This window comes from Chiloscyllium plagiosum, chromosome 12, assembly GCF_004010195.1.
Source record: "Chiloscyllium plagiosum isolate BGI_BamShark_2017 chromosome 12, ASM401019v2, whole genome shotgun sequence".
Classification (NCBI taxonomy): domain Eukaryota; kingdom Metazoa; phylum Chordata; class Chondrichthyes; order Orectolobiformes; family Hemiscylliidae; genus Chiloscyllium; species Chiloscyllium plagiosum.
Genome location: NC_057721.1, coordinates 15,569,164 through 15,583,305, shown reverse-complemented (window position 1 = coordinate 15,583,305; position 14,142 = coordinate 15,569,164). Strand labels below are relative to the sequence as shown.

General features: G+C 41.3%; 1 long non-coding RNA gene across 1 annotated transcript; it reads left to right on the top strand.

Annotated features, from left to right (window-relative positions):
• Positions 1 to 508: 508 nt before the first annotated feature.
• Positions 509 to 9,933, top strand: LOC122555539. The gene is made up of 4 exons (XR_006313290.1): positions 509 to 523; positions 1,891 to 1,972; positions 3,455 to 3,603; positions 9,748 to 9,933. It is a non-coding gene; the product is annotated as an uncharacterized LOC122555539 (long non-coding RNA).
• The last annotated feature ends 4,209 nt before the right edge of the window (positions 9,934 to 14,142 follow it).

Sequence of the window (14,142 nt, the reverse complement as noted above, 5' to 3'; positions counted from 1 at the left end):
AGACATCCAAAACACTGCTGTGTGTGCCTTAACTCACAGCAAATTCCGTTTCCCCTTTCACTGCTGTGCTCACAGACATAATTCTCTGACAGTCAGGCAAAGTCTTGAATTTATAATTCTCATCCTTGCTTTGAAATTCCTCTTTAGTTTCAAACCTCTCCCCCGACCCTATCTCCAGTTCTGCATCCTTCTACTGTACTCTATATCTGTGCCCCTCTACTTCTGGTGCCCCCAGTTTTGATCGTTCCACTATGTTTGCTACATCTGCAATTGCTTAGGCCCCAAGCTCCGGGACATCCTATACCCCCCCATCTCTCTTTCCTCCATCTTTAAGACACTTTTTAAAAATACCTTTAACCAAGCCTTAAGTCATCTGATCTAATGTCTTCTATATAGTTTGGGACATTTCATGATACCAATAGAGCTGAACAAATGTAAATTACTGTTGTTGATTTCCATTTTCCAGATTTTCCAAGCAGAGACATGAAAATCATGCTCCTATTCCCTGGAGATGACCTAGGGGGTAATTAATTCCTCACATCATACATATGACAATTTATGAGATCGAATAAATTGCTGATTTCATTCAGTCCTTAAGAAGCAACTTCAATGTTGAATATATTAGCATGTTAATTACCAATCATCTTAATTTTTTTTCTTAAATTAGCATGAAATTGCTTTATATTTAAATGCACCACTTCTCTAAATCTAATGAGCCATGTGGAAGCAGTTTGGGAAGTGGGTGGGCAGGTGGGCGGGAATGTTTCATAAATTTGCATGTTGAGTAACAGTGTGCCTCTGAGCAAGCTTGCCAGAGATGGGCTCTGCATGGGTATGGGAAACCTGTCCAGTGGGACAGGCCTCTTGACCCCTCTGTCCTCTCAGCAGAGACTGATCCCCAGCCGGTTCCTGGAGCTTGCCTTTAAATCTCAGGCAACTTTCCTTGAGCTGCGGGTGCCACCAGGTCACAGCTATGTCACCCTCCTGTTAAGGGAATTCCACTCCACACCCATGGCCTGGCAGCTGTGGTCACTTTCAAAACTTGAGAGGAGTTCAAAGTGCCCTTCCATCTTAAAGTGTCCTTAAAGTTTATTTTCTATTCACTTGTGGGACGTGGGCATCACTGACTGGTCAGCAATTTTTATTGCCCATCTCTAGATGCCCTTGAGAGAGTGGTGTTGAATTGCCCACAGCAGCTGCACCCTTTGCCTGTGCCAGGGCCTCCAGTCACCTAGATCCTGGGATGCTCCAACTGTGTCTCCTGCTCAGTACTGCCTGCCCTCTGTCCTGAATTGGACAGGGCCCCCCAGAGGTGATCTGTTAATTGAAACATTGTGCAGCTGAAGGGATCTCAGAAAACCTTGGGTTGGAGACTTTGAAATGGTTCGGACCTGTGTCCCAAACTGAAGTTCATGATGTTCTACTGAAATGGTCAGATAAACTCAAAATGCAATAGCATGCCAAACCTTCCACACCAACCATGCTCTTTTAATTTTCATAAAACCCTTGTCTGATCCTCCTGTTGCTGTAATAGAGACTCTTACAACTCTCCTGACTATTTTAGTTGTGAGTCACTGAGAATATGACTTGAATGTCTCCTCACTTACTGAAGGAACCTCCACATTTGGGCCTTGTGTGGATTGCTACCAATCAGGACATGGATTTTATCTCTTATCATAATCTCATTGCTAAATAAAATGTGCAGCTGAATCACTTCATTTACAATGAGTCAGAACAAAAAGATGGCATGAGTTTTGACATGGGTTATATTTATACAATACAAAATAAAAATATCTGATAGTTGCAAAAGGGAATAACAAATTTTACTGATATGGTTGACTGTTAGTCACTTTTACAAATATTTATTGCAATATATCTACTATTCTCTAGATGGACAGAAAATTGAAGTCAACACATTTATTCCATCCTATCTTACAGTCATTGTTATATTCACATTGATTGTTTTGAATACGTAAGTATCATATAATATATAACACTTTTTTGTCCAATATAGAATGCCAATATCTTTATACAGCACTACTGTTCACAAAGCAATAGTGTCTCTTTTCAGGAAGCTATTAACTTGGACTGTCATTCAGTGCACAGCCAACTACATACCACTGATAAAGTGGGACAGCACAGATGGAGGGCAAGAGCATTTATCTTTTCTGCAGGTTATCTTGGTGCTGAACTTCGCAGCCTGTAGTTTTTCCTCTTAGGAATTGTAAAGGCTCCAACAAAGGGTTTAACAGTGGAAATAGAGCTCAACTCAACAAAAGTTAAACTTGTACTTCAAATCAGTATATGTGACACAATTATAAAATATTGAGACAGTGTATGTATAATATATAGCTTGCAGTCCCTCATTGGTTAACCAATGAGTGACTGCAAGCTATATATTATACATACAGGGTGGAGATGTTCCAGGCAGTAATGGTTTGCAATTTATGCTTTTTACAAACACAATATCAGGATAGATAGCTGGCCTAACATCTCACTTGCATAGAAATATACAAACAAGGAACAAGGGTAGGCCATTTAGCCCCCAAGCCTATCTCATCATGTAATGAGTCCATGGCTGATCTGATTGTAACCTCAAATCTACATTCCCTCTTCACATTGATAACCTTTCACCGCCTTGCTTAGAATCTATTCCTTATGTCTTAAAAGTAATCAAGGACTTGATATCTATTACATTTTTCGGGGAGAGCTTTCCACATGTGATTCTCAATCAACTAACCATTTATTCTTCTGAACTCCAGTGGATACAAGCATAGTCTGTAGAATCTTACCTCATGAGACAATGCCACCCATTTGAGGCATTAGTCAGATAATCCTTCTCTGAACTGCCTCCGATGCATTTATATCCTTTATTATAAGGGGATCACTATTTTGCACAGTTCTCCAGATATAGTCTCACCAAGGCAACATAATGAATATAATAGTAATGACTATATAACTGAAACACACATAGCCATTTGTTCATATACAGAGCTACATCTTCAAAATAACTCCAGGGGAACAAATTATAAATATGAGTGCCCCCAATGCCTACAGATTGATAGAGGAATTGCACAATTTCTTATATGCGTTTGTGGCTTCATATATTGGCATTGTTGACTGGAATCTTCCGATGTCATCAAAGTAGTCAGCTGTGAGACTGGAAACACCGGAAACATTCATTCAGAGAGAGAGATGGCTAGCACATGCAATCATTCGATGGTCAGCCACTTATTAAATCGTGGGCAAGGAACACTGCAAGGTGTACACTCAAGGATGGCCAAGCAGTCAAAGCCCACGCCATTACCTCACAGAGCCCATAGTACAGGCACTGTATAGAAAGGTCAGAACTCATTCCATACAACTAGATGCATCACTTTAGCTCTCTGACGACAGCAAAATGTGTTGATTCTTGCACGTCCCGGATAACCTCAGTTGCTAACTTACTCTTCAGGACTGAAGTCTCAGAGAAGGCAAAGAATCATCACCTGGTTCAACAATACCATTTCCATCCAGCAAACCTGGTAGCTCTGAAGTTCCAGGAATTGAAGCAGGAGGCTCTCCCATGAGACCGGTGTAGCGTCAACAGAGATCATACCACAGGTCAGTACAAACGAGGCCCACCAAGAACCTGGGTCCAGTGCAGGAAGAAGGTGAATGGTCTGCTACACTTCACATGGGTAACATGTGGTCCCTTCAAAGGAGCACACACTCACAACTGCATTGAGTAGTGTAAAAATGTGAGTGCAGAGGGCTTTCAGCTAGGTGTGTGTGGGTTACATCAGATGGAATATTTAAATCAAATGTGAGGAAACCACTTTAAGCTAGGAAACTTGTACCAGTTACAAGACAGCGTGGGTGTTGAAATGGCATGCTCATAAAATGGTTCAGCCTCCATTGGGTTGACAACACAGTCAGAGAAATATTAAAATATAGAAACATAAAAACACCGAAAATAGGAACAGTAGTAGGCCATTTGACCCTTGGAGCCTGCCCAACCTTTCATCCTGCTCAGTACCCTGCTCCTGCCTTTGACCTCTTTCGCCGTAAGAACCACACCTCACTCCATCTTAAATAACACAATATTTTGGACTCAAAACACTTTCTGTGCCAAAGAATTCCATAGGCTCACCATTCTCTGGGTGCAAACATTTCTCATTGGTTCAGTCCTAAATGGCTTATCCCATATACTTTTAGTGAGACCCTTGTTGCTGGATTCTCTGGTCATCGGGAATATCCTTCCTGAAACTACCCTGTGAAGTCCTGTTAGAATTTCATACCTTGCTATGAGATTCCCACATCGTTCTTCTAAGTGAATATAGTCCTAACTCATCTGATTTCTAGTCATATATCAGTCTGGTAAATCTCCATTGTATTCCCTTCATAGCTAGAATATCCTTCCTAAGATAAGGAGACCGAAATATTCCAGATGTGCAATGGAAATAAGACAACCTTACTGCTATACTCAGATAGTCTGCCTGTGAAGCCAACATACCATTTGCCTTCTTCACCATCTGCTGCACCTACATGCTTACTTTCAGCAACTGGTGTCCAAGGACACCCAGTCCCATTACATTTTCCCCCTTTCCCAATCTATCACCATTCAGAGAATAATCTGCCTTCATGTTTTTGCTACCAAAGTGGATAACCTCACTTTGGCTCACTTTGTTCAAATTCATCTCCCATATTTCTTCCCACTAACTCAACTTGTTCAAATCATTCATGCTAAAGCATGTCTGCACCTATCTCGTAGTTCACCTTTCCGCCTGACTTTGTGTTGTTTGCAATCTTGGAGATATTGCATTCAGTTTCTTCATCAAAATCACTAATATGTAATGTGAATAGCTGAGCACCCCTGCAGTAGCCAAGTCGTCAATGCCTGTCACATGGAAAAAAAACATTTATTCCTACCTTTTCTTTCCTGTCTGCCAACCTGTTCTCTAATCATATCAGTATACCTTTGCAACCCCATGCGCTTTGATTTCAAGTGCTAATATCTTATATGGGTCTTTATCAAAAGCCTTATGAAAGTCCAAGTAAACCACATCTCCCTTATTAAATATATTGTTACATTCTGTGCAGTTTTGATCTCCTAGTCTGAGGAAGGACATTTTTGTTATTGAGGGAGTCCAGCAAAGGTTCACCAGACTGATTCTAGGGATAGCAGGACTGACATATGAGGAAAGACTGGGCTTTCTGCTGGAATTTAGAAGAATGAAGGGGAATCTCATAGCAACATATAAAATCCTGAAGGGACTGGACAGGCTAGATGCGGGAAGAATGTGCCCAATATTGGAGATGTCCAGAACTAGGGATCGCAGTACAAGAATAAGGGATAAGCCATTCAGGGCTGAGGTGAGGAAGAATTTCTTCATTCAGAGAGTTGTGAACCTGTGGAATTCTCTGCCACAGGAAACTGTTGGAGCCAGTTGCTTAGATATATAAGAGGGAACTGGATGTGGCCCTTGTGGCTAAAGGGGTCAAGGCATATGGAGAGAAAGCATGAATAGGAAGCTGGGATGATATGATCAGCCATGATCATATTGAATCGTGGTGCAGGCTCAAAGGCCGAATGAGGTAAAAACAATGACTTCAGATGCTGGAAACCAGATTCTGGATTAGTGGTGCTGGAAGAGCACGACAGTTCAGGCAGCATCCAAGGAGCTTTGAAATCGACGTTTCGGGCAAAAGCCCTTCATCAAGAATAAAGGCAGTGAGCCTGAAGCGTGGAGAGATAAGCTAGAGGAGGGTGGGGTGGGGAGAAAGTAGCATAGAGTACAATGGGTGAGTGGAGGAGGGGATGAAGGTGATAGGTCAGGGAGGAGAAGGTGGAGTGGATAAGTGGAAAAGGAGATAGGCAGGTAGGACAAGTCCGGACAAGTCATGGGGACAGTGCTGAGCTGGAAGTTTGGAACTAGGGTGAGGTGGGGGAAGGGGAAATGAGGAAACTGTTGAAGTCCACATTCATGCCCTGGGGTTGAAGTGTTCCGAGGTGGAAGATGAGGCGTTCTTCCTCCAGGCGTCTGGTGGTCAGGGAGTGGCGGTGAAGGAGGCCCAGGACCTCCATGTCCTCGGCAGAGTGGGAGGGGGAGTTGAAATATTGGACCACGGGCGGTGTGGTTGATTGGTGCGGGTGTCCCAGAGATGTTCCCTAACGCGCTGTGCTAGGAGGCACCCAGTCTCCCCAATGTAGAGGAGACCGCATTGGGAGCAATGGATACAATAAATGATGATAGTGGATGTGCAAGTAAAACTTTGATGGATGTGGAAGGCTCCTTTAGGGCCTTGGATAGAGGTGAGGGAGAATGGCCTACTCCTGCAGCTATTCTCTATGTTTCTGTGTTTCTTGAAAGATTCTAGTGGATTGTTAAGCATGATTTCCCTTTCATAAATCCAATCCGACTCTGTCTGATCCTGTCAATTGTTTTCCTAGTTGTCTGCTATTAAATCTTTTATAATGGAGTCTAGAGTTTTCCCAATAAATGATGTCAGGCTATTTGGTCTACAATACCTTGATTTTTCTCTACCTCGTTTTGTTTTAAAGTGTTAGGGTTACATAAACAACTCTCCAATCCAGAGGACTGTTCTAGAGTCTATAAAGTGGTTACAAAATTATCATAATTGCATCCCATGGTTCTCGGGCTAATTCCTTAAGTATTCTGGGGTATGATTATCTGGTCCTGGGGAATTGTTGGCCTTTAATCCATCACTTTCCCCAACACCATTTCCCTATTAATATTAATTTCTTTCAGTTCCTCCCTCTCACTAGAATCGGTTTCCCAGTACTTTGGGACATTACTAGTGTTCTCCTTTGTGATGACAGGAAGAAAATATGTATTTAATTGGTCTACCATCTCTTTGTTTCCCATTATTACCTCCCACCCCTCCCCCCACCACCCCATTTCTGACTGTAAGGGACATATATTTATCTTCATGAGTCTTTTATACTTCATATATATATAGAAGCTTTTGTAATCAGTTTGTCTGCTCCCCACAAGCTTAATTTTGTACTTTATTTCTCCCTCATTTTTAATTAATCCTTTTGTCTTTTTTGCTGAACCTAAATTGCCCACAATCCTCAGGTCTGCTGCTTGTTTGTGGCCAATTTGCATGCCTCTTCATTAGATCTAATATTTTCCCCAATTTCTCTTGTTAGCCATGGTCAGGCCACATTTCCTGTTTAATTGTTATGCCAGACAGCAGTGATCAATTCTTTCACTTAATCTATCCACTCTTTGAATGTCTTGAATGTTCAGGAGTAATGCCTGAGACAGTGATGCCTGAGACAGTGATGGGGATTTTGCATAACTTTGAATTAATTCCTTGAATATTTTCTTGCAGGTCCTGTCTGCAAGTACCCCTTTAATAGATCATTCTTAGAAAACCCAGTCAATGCAATCTTTTAACTGAAGAATTGGGTATGAATCTTTTCATCACCTTTCTGTAACCTATGCAGAATCAAATCAATTTGTCTGGTTTAGGAACTAACACCATCAGTGAACTCCAACTGCTTTGGCTGGGTTTAATCAAGTGATTTTCCAGCATGCATTGAATTTCCATTTCCAATTAGGAATAATTTTTCCTGGGCTTATGCTATCAGTAGTGATTTTCCTAGCTCCTAATCATTCCAGGCTAACGTAGAACATCCAAGTGTACATCTATAAATTTCCTTGAACTTTTTAGGTAACCTTATTAGATCTTCCTGTTGTCCTTCTTCTAGGTACAATAAGAACTACAATATTCTAACTGTTGCAGTATTTGCTAGTCAGGTTGTAGAAAGTGTGTTGTATGAACTGTCTCCAACTCCTTCTAACTCATTCTTACTGTTGCTGTCATTTTCCACGCTTCATATCATCTGATACATTGCTTTTTCATCTCTCCCTCCCTGTAATGATATCAATTTAACATGCTCACATTGCATTGTGATCTGGGAGAATGGAACAGTGAAGTACTTTTATTCTCCTGGAATTAGGCAGTAACTGGTAGTTATGTACTTTACAATTCTAAGAATCTATAAACCCTCCTAGCTATCTTGTGTGGAATATTAAATCACATTTTCAGAGGTTCAATCTATAAATATAGCTATGCTAACACTTTGTCTCCTACTTTAAATATTCTAGGTGCAAAATATTTGTCTGCCAGTTGTTTCATCTTTGCCTGTGAAAGCTTCAAACTCTCCTATTCTACTTTACATGTTCCTGTGAGTCTTACTTAGTCAAAGAATCATAGAGATGTACAGCACTTGGCCTACATCCTCTAAACCCTTCCTATCCATGTACCTTTTAAATGTTGTTATTGTACCAGCCTCCACCAATTCCTCTGGCAGCTGATTCCATACACACATCACCCTCTGCATGAAAACATTGTCCCTTAGATCCCTTTTAAATCCTTTCCCTCTCACCTTAAACCTACACCCTCTAGTTTTGGACTCACCCACCTCAGGGAAAAGACCTTGTCTATTTACCCAATCTGTGACCCTCATGATTTTGTAAACCTCTCTAAGGTCACCCCTCAGCCTCCGACGCTCCAGGGAAAACAGCCCCAACCTATTCAGCCTCTCCCTACAACTCAAACCCCCCAACCCCGGCAACATCCTTGCAAATCTTTCTGAAACCCTGTCAAGTTTCACAATGTCCTTCCGATAGGAAGGAGACCAGAATTGCATGCAATATTCCAAAAGTGGCCTCATCAATGTTCTGTACAGCCGCAACATAACCTTCCAACTTCTATACTCAATGCTCTGGCAATAAAGGAAAGCATACCAAATGCCTTCTTCACTATCCAATCCACCTGAAAAATGGATGCATAATCATGGTTGCATAATCCAACATGAAGCATTCATTTTTTTGCCCTAAGAAGTTCTCTTTAATCAACTTTAATGGGCCTCTTATCTTATGGAATTCTGGAATTTTCCACATGTCTCAAGTAAAAGTTGGCCCTTGTTCTTCACAGATAGCAGATCAACATTTTTTCTTTACTCTTTTAGAGATCAATTCGGCTTTTGTTAATGATACTGTTTTTTGGACTGTAGCATAAATTTCAGTCTCTCAAAAGAAGCATCCATGTAAATGTCGACCGCATAAATTTAACCTTAAAAAGTAGTCCAAAAAATTTGATTTTTACACAAGTATGTTCGGTATATGCAGTTCTTAATCTGAAAATACATACCTGGGTTCTGGAATAATGTAATTGGGAAAGTGCACTGTATTCTGGTGAGATTTCTTTTTAATAAGCATGCATGAGAGATGGATCCGTGCAAAAGGGCTTCCCGATAACAGGTTTGTGCCACCTTCAAATTTCTGAGACTTCATATTGTCATTTCATCACACCCACACCGCCACCCTCCCCCAGACAGGTGGGAGCTTTTCACCTCCTGCAGTTACATTGTTCTGCCTGCTTTGCTTCCTGTTCCGGGGACATTTCACGATTCCATGTTAAGTGTCAAAGGCTATTTGATTAAACATTATTGCTACATACATGAGCCCATTTTCATCAATGTACAAATTCTTCTATTTAACAAAATGGGTACTCTCAATGATTTTTCCTTTCCTAGTTCGGCTGTCCTAATTGTAGCTAAGCTGAAACTAGCTCACTCAGCACAGTTCAGGAACTGAGTGTAACATTCTGATCTTTATGGTTTTGTACTGCACCTTGAAGTGCCCTTATCTTCAAGGAACTAAGAACCTTTCTTAAAAGGGACTTGTAAGTTGTAAACATGATTTCATTTTATCTTTTTGGTTAATACAGAACTAATCAAATGCAAGATGACATGGAAACTAATTTAAGCTGAGCCTCCACAAAAGGCAGAAGAGTAAAGTATATTTGCTTCGAGTAACGAATAGTGAAATTACCGCTCTGGACCATATACAGATAACAGTAGCACCAATATTAACATGCTAGAAATTCTGTGAGCATAATCTTAACCTCCACAACCACCTGATGAAGGAGTGGTGCTCCGAAAGCTAGTGCTTCCAAATAAACCTGTTGGACTAAAACTTGGTGTTGTGTGATTTTTAACTTGATCTATACAAAGTATGCAAGAGGGTCAAGATTCAAAAGTATCCAAATGCCCCTTTGCAGATAAACCGAACATTTTAATAGCATTTTTATAACAGGTTCCAATTATGTGATACAATCAGAAACACCAAACAATTTTACCTGCATAGTCAGAAAGCACACCCAGTAGAGAAAATGAGGATGGCAGACGCTGGAAATCAGAGTTGAGACTGTGGTGATGGAAAAGCACAACGGGTCAAGCAGCATTCGAGGACCAGGAGAATCGAAGTTTCGGACATAAGCCCTTCATCAGGAATCCTGATGAAGGGCTTATGCCCGAAACGTCAATTCTCCTGCTCCTCAGATGCTGCCTGACCTTTTGTGCTTTTCCAGCATCACACTCTCAACCACAGCCAGTAACCAACTGCTGAATAAAATCTCGAGGGGTTGACTTCAGGCATTTAGTTTGGGCCATACAAGGAACACTATTTGAAAGGCAAGTTAACTACAGGCATTTAGTTTGGGATTTTTGTGCCATGATGTTCAATTTATTTCTGATCATTATTTAAGCTTGTTTGCATTTTGTTTTTGAAATTACTCATCCTAATTAAGCTGCTGTATCTTATCTTGTGTGCCATATTTGCTCCATTGTTTTGGTATGGTTCAAATTTGTTCTGGACAAGGAAAACATGGCCTGCAAAATATGGCTTTGGATTTGGGAAAGGCAGGTTTTATTAAAAATAAAGCAGGATTGGCCTACAGTAAACTAGGAATAGCTCCTTGAGAGTACATATTCGTGGAGTAATGGGTTGGGTAGGATGCATTCTTAAAGGAGGTGGGGAGAGCACAGTTCCTTCATGTATCCTTTACAGGGAAATGTGGGAGCAATAGGTTCAGAGAACCCTGGATGCCTAGGACAATTCAGGACTGGATAAGGAAGAATAGAAGGGCTTTTAGCAAGTCCAAAGGGAGCTGTGACTGAGAGGAATACAGGAAGTGTAGGAGGGAACTTAAGAAAGAGGAATTAGAAGAGCAAAAAAGGGGCATGAAAAAGGACTCGCAAACAGGATTAGGGAGAATCTTAAGACATTTTATGAATATACTAAAGGGAAGTGGTTAGCCAGGGCAAGAATCGGCCTCATTAAGGACCAAGGGGGCAAAAGCCACAGGATATTGGAGGGGTGTTGAATGAATGCTTCTTCTCAATCTTCAATCTGCAAAAGGAGAACGTAGGTACAGAACTCAGGAAAAGGCACTGAGAGGAACTTGCACAGTTTGACAGAGAAAATGGGAAAGTATTGGATACATTGTTAGTCTTTCCAACAGACAAGTCTCCTCGCCCTGATGAATTGCATCCCAAGCTGCTGTCGGAGACAAGGCTGGAAATTGCAGGGACTCTGACACAAATTTTGAATTCTTCTCTGGCCATGGGGAAGTGCCAGAGGACCAGAGGATGGCAAATGTGGTTCCACTTTTTAAGAAGGGTGGTAGTGATTAACCAAGAATTACAGTCCGGTGAGTCTGACGTCAGCGGTAGGGGAACTATTAGAGAACATTCTGAAGGAGCAAATTAATACTGTCTTTGAAAGGCATGGGTTAATTAGGGATAGTCAACTTGGCATCATCAGAGGGAGCTGAAAATGTGTTGCTGGAAAAGCGCAGCAGGTCAGGCAGCATCCAGGGAACAGGAGAATCGACGTTTCGGGCATAAGCCCTTCTTCAGGAATGAGGAAAGTTTGTCCAGCAGGCTAAGATAAAAGGTAGGGAGGAGGGACTTGGGGGAGGGGCGTCGGAAATGCGATAGGTGGAAAGAGGTCCTATCACCCTCACCTTGACCTCTTTCCACCTATCACATTTCCGACGCCCCTCCCCAAAGTCCCTCCTCCCTACCTTTTATCTTAGCCTGCTGGATAAACTTTCCTCATTCCGGAAGAAGGGCTTATGCCCGAAACGTCGATTCTCCTGTTCCCTGGATGATGCCTGACCTGCTGCGCTTTTCCAGCAACACATTTTCAGCTCTGATCTCCAGCATTTGCAGACCTCACTTTCTCATCATCAGAGGGAGGACATGACTCACAAATTTGTTAGAATTTTCTAAAAATGTGATCAAGAGTGTGGATGAGGCAAGTTTGGTTGATAGAGCTTATATCAATTTTCTCAAAGTTTTTGACAAGGTCCCACATGGGAGACTGATTGAGAAGGTTAAAGCACATGGAATTAAGGGAAACTTGGTGAGATGGATCAGAAACTGGCTTAGTAATAGGACACAAAAGGTAATAGTAAATGGCTGTTTGAGTGACTAGGCGCTGGTGTCAGGCAGTGTACCACATGGATCATTACTGGGACCCTTATTGTTTATATATATATATAAATGATATAGGCAAAAATGGAGCAGAAATGTTAAGCAAATTTGCAGATGACACCAAGATTGGTAGAGTAGTTAATAGTGAAGAAGATGGTTGTAAGTTACAAGGAGATATAGATGTGTTGGTCAAATGGGTAGATCACCAGTGGTAGATGGTATTTAACTGTCATAAGCACAAGGTGATGCATATTGGACGAAGAAACAAGATGAGGGAGTATTTCATGAATGGTAGGACACTGAGTATCTTAGAGGAACAGAACCCTTGCAGTAATTATTCACAGATCCCTTATGTAAGCAGAGCAGGTGAATAGGCAACTGTCTGTTCTGCTATAATGCGTGCTTCTTCAACACAAATTGATATCACGCAATTGAAGAATTTAGACCATTATTTGTAGAACGTGAACTTTCCTTCCCTGTATTGGCTATAACATGGTTCCAGCCCCATTAGTTTAAATGTCACAGCTATTGAGCAATTTTCTAATATCGCAAGTTCACACGAGAACAGAACTATCGTGTTATATCAGAACGGATTGTAGTTACAAAGTCATATGGACACTTGCTTTCATCAGTCGTGGTACAGAGTGTAAGAACAAGGAGGTAATGTTGGAGTTATACAATGCATTGGTCAGGCCACAACTGGAATACTGTGTGCAGTTCGGATATAGCACTGGAGAATGTACAGAGGAGATCCACCAGGATGTTGCCTGGGATGGAAAAATTGAGTTGTAAGGAGAGACTAGATAGGTTTGGATTGTTTTCTGTAGAGAAGAGAAGAATGAGGGGGACATGATTGAGATGCATAAGATAATGAGGGGTATGAATAGAGAGCAGCTGTTTCCCCTGGTTTAGTGGTCAATCATGAAGTGACATAGTTTTAGGGTAAGGAGCAGGATATTCAGAGGGGATTTAGGAAAAAAAATCACTCTGCTGGTGGTGGAAATCTTGAGGGCACTGCTTGGGAAGGTAGTGGAGACCAGAAACTTTCTAACCTTTAAAAAGTACAGGTCATTTTGCTATAATGCACATTTTGTTGATGCAAATTCACTATAATGCAATTGATGAATTTCGGGTCACTGTTTCTAAATTGCGAACTTTTAACCGTGTATTGGTTCTAATGTGATTCTGGCCCCATTAGTTTACCTGGTGCTGCATGTATGTGATTTTCTTATAACACAGGATTCCATGAGAATGTACCGTGTTACGGCAGAACTAACTGTATTTGGATGACCACTTCAAATATCATAACATTCAAGGATACGGGACCAGTGCAGGAAATTGGGATTAACATACTTTTATTGTTAGTGTTGTCAGTGCAGGCTTGATGGGCCAAAGGGCCTTTTCTAGAAATCTGGGTGAAAGAGGATCAGTGGCAAACGTAAATATTGAATGATAGAAAATGAGGAGATCTGCATGCAGAAGCCTTATAAAGCCAGACGGCTCATAGATTACTTTTCTGAGTATGACTGAGGAACCACAGTACCAATCCATTTGGAAGGTTTTGCCTAACCTATTCACCAGGACCTGCTGTCTACTCCCTCTGATGGTCATACTTTTGCAGTTGCTGTCATTATTTCACAATCCTAAATCTTTTTGACTCTTCCTTGAGTGTCACAGGAGGTATTGTCCATATTTTGTAAACTGCAAAGCATGGATACATGTGTATGTAACCAATGCCCTATTTACCAAGATCAACAAATGCATCGATCTTGCCGTGAATGCATACAGCTAAAATGGAACAGTGGTTGTCTTCCCTTGCACCCATGGTATTGGTAACAACATTC